The sequence below is a fragment of the Seriola lalandi genome, unplaced genomic scaffold, assembly GCF_002814215.2.
Source record: "Seriola lalandi dorsalis isolate HSWRI2012SDOR001 ecotype SW California unplaced genomic scaffold, Sedor1 jcf7180002054654, whole genome shotgun sequence".
NCBI lineage: Eukaryota > Metazoa > Chordata > Actinopteri > Carangiformes > Carangidae > Seriola > Seriola lalandi.
Genome location: NW_019525207.1, coordinates 1110112 through 1112854, shown reverse-complemented (window position 1 = coordinate 1112854; position 2743 = coordinate 1110112). Strand labels below are relative to the sequence as shown.

The following is a 2743-nucleotide window of genomic DNA, read 5'->3' as shown; positions in this document are numbered from 1 at the left end:
TTTATGTCATCAGAGATGGAGTATTTGTTCTTGTTTGCTTGTGTAGTCATAATAAGAACATCATTATTGCCACAGTCATTCCTGCACAGGTATTTCTCATAAGACTCGTAACCCCCTGCATAGGGGCAGGAAACATTAACATCTCTCCCTTCATATCCAGACACATGGATCAGTGGTGCTGCACCGCTCACACAGCTCAGAGCTAATGCAAAGAGAAGAAGACATCAAGAGAAAAAACACTGCTGGAAACACGTCTTCATCCACTGTAACTTGTAGTTGTTTTCAGTTACAGTAAACTGCAGGTCACAGATGTGTGTATTTACTGTAACACAGAACACATCTGTTGTAATGTCTTCATTCATGATCATTGTCACTCTTTAAGTTTAATTTACAAGACAAATTGACAGATATACAGCACATTTGTTGTTTTGTACAGTGTGTGACATTTTTCCTTCTTTTCGCATCTTAAACTGATCATAATAAAAAACAAAGAACTTACTGCAGAGGATGAACAGCAGGGTTTGAAGGCTCCACATCGTCATATTACTGCAAAGAAACAGACACTGCAGCTGATGTGGTTGTAAATAATTGATGCTACTGTGTGAATGTGGGAACTGATTCTTCACACGAACAACAGTGTATATAATATGTTACAGTTTTTTTTTCGATTGCTAACATGCATCGGTCAAAACTGAAGTCACATTGTCAAAACTCTTCACACAGTCAGTGAAACAGAAGTCTATGTGGACCAAACTGTGAATCATTTTTCATTGCTTTCACACAAAATGCATTTGATGACCACATCTTCCAAAATCCATGAACTATTTTCTAATTCATATTCCACCACCTAAACACTATATCTTTGCAGGGCATTTTTCAAATGCTAACGCACTGTTTTCAAAACTGTTAAAAAAACATGCAAAACAGAAAGATGGGCAATTTCATGCATTTCTGCAGTAACCATATTGAAATATATAGAAAATCTGAGAAGAATATTTAGAATAAAGTGAAAATGATAATCATTCCAAACACAGCTGATTGCAAGTTTAATTTGAAGCAGAAACAGTGAATGTGTGAAAAAAATCTGGTATCGATATGTCCAGGAAAGATATCTGTTCAATAACCAAACACGGTACATACACAGTTATGCATATAATGTGGATTTACTGTATTTTAGAGAGTAATGGAAATGGAGACCAGGCAAACTGCACATATATTCATCTTTGTGGATGAAGCTGGATTCAACCAGGAAAAAACTAGAACCCATACAGTACTGTATAGTATGAGTTAATACACTATACATCTTGATGAATTTTTTTTTCTGTAGTTATTATTGCAGGCCTGGAATTTCAGGAATTAGTTCTTTTTCTGTTTCCAAATTACTAAATGTGAGGATACAGAAAATAAAGGACATTGAAGCAAATTTCTGCATTTCTGATTTATATACTTTAGTACAGTCAATAAAGTGAAAAGGTGTTATTCTTATTCTATAATGAAATACTGATCTATGTGAAATCTGATTAAAACATCACAAGTGAAAGTTAATAGTTTATGTGATGCTCCCTTTTGCTCATGTTTTTTTGAGTCAGTGTGTTATGGTTGACAGTGGATGCTTCCTGAGCGAGAATTGTTGTCAGCGTTATGGTTGAACAAGGTTATTTTGAGACATGTAGGACGTGTTCTGGTCGTTTGAGTGAGTTTTCGAAGTGAGATTAACTGTTTGATCAAGATGCTTTTTGGTAATGCAGACTGTATGAAGCGTTTTGAAAAAGTGGCCTCAGTCATGACCAATGCTTGTTAGCAATTGAAAAAAACTGTAAGAATGTCAATGCGTGCTAATTATAACACCTACATGATGTGTCAGAAAATGCTGGATATGTTGACGTCTCTCTGAGAGAACATCAGACTGACTGAATGACTGAATCATTTCATATGATTTCTTCATATAAAGATATATTTTAGATATTTTAGAGCTTGTATTTCCTGTCTTGTTTCCTTTGGTAGATTTTTATAAAGTGAGAGAGTTAATACAGTCTTCAGCAACTTGTAAACACTGTTGAAATATGTTTTATACATTGGACAATAATAGTTTCAAAACTATAAAAAGAGGAACAGTGTGTGTGAGCCATCATGTCATTGACACTGGATATCCAAAGGGTCAACGACCACAGAGGAAACTGAAATCTAATTACTTCCAAGAATGTATCCTGTAAATAACAATTACCATTCGGTCTTATGCTTATGTGCCTGCACAATCAGTGAACAAAAAATATCCAAAAAGTTTTTAAATGAATGGACAGGGAGTCCATTTTGGATTCTTCTGTCTGTAGGATCAGCAGTGTCATTCTGAATTTAGTGTAATGTTAAAAGATCACCAGCAGAGGTCCGACTGTGTGTTTTGGAGGAAGTGGGCCGCTACATTTTCAGAAAACTGTGGTTGCGTGTGTGCATGTGTGCGTGTGTGCGTGTGTGTGCGTGCATGCGTGTGTGTGTGTGAGTTTTTTTTTATGTCCCATTTATAGAGTGAACAAAATACAATATCTTTGAATTGTTTTAATGATGATTATGATTCGTAAAGACGTGGTTTTGTTTATTTATTCACTTTTACCAAAGGCCCATACAAGTAGGTAACTTATATTTGGGGTATTTAGCTGAAATTGCCATTCTCAATTTCTTACAAGTAGTGCAGGTATGTTAAACTATTTGTTATGCTAACAGTCAGCAATCAGGATGAGAGTAATGG

General features: G+C 35.4%; 1 long non-coding RNA gene across 1 annotated transcript in view; it reads left to right on the top strand.

The window, feature by feature from the left end:
* Positions 1-2743, top strand: part of LOC147818311 (uncharacterized) — a 7678-nt gene that overhangs the window by 2050 nt on the left and 2885 nt on the right. The gene's annotated exons all lie outside the window — the stretch shown is intronic.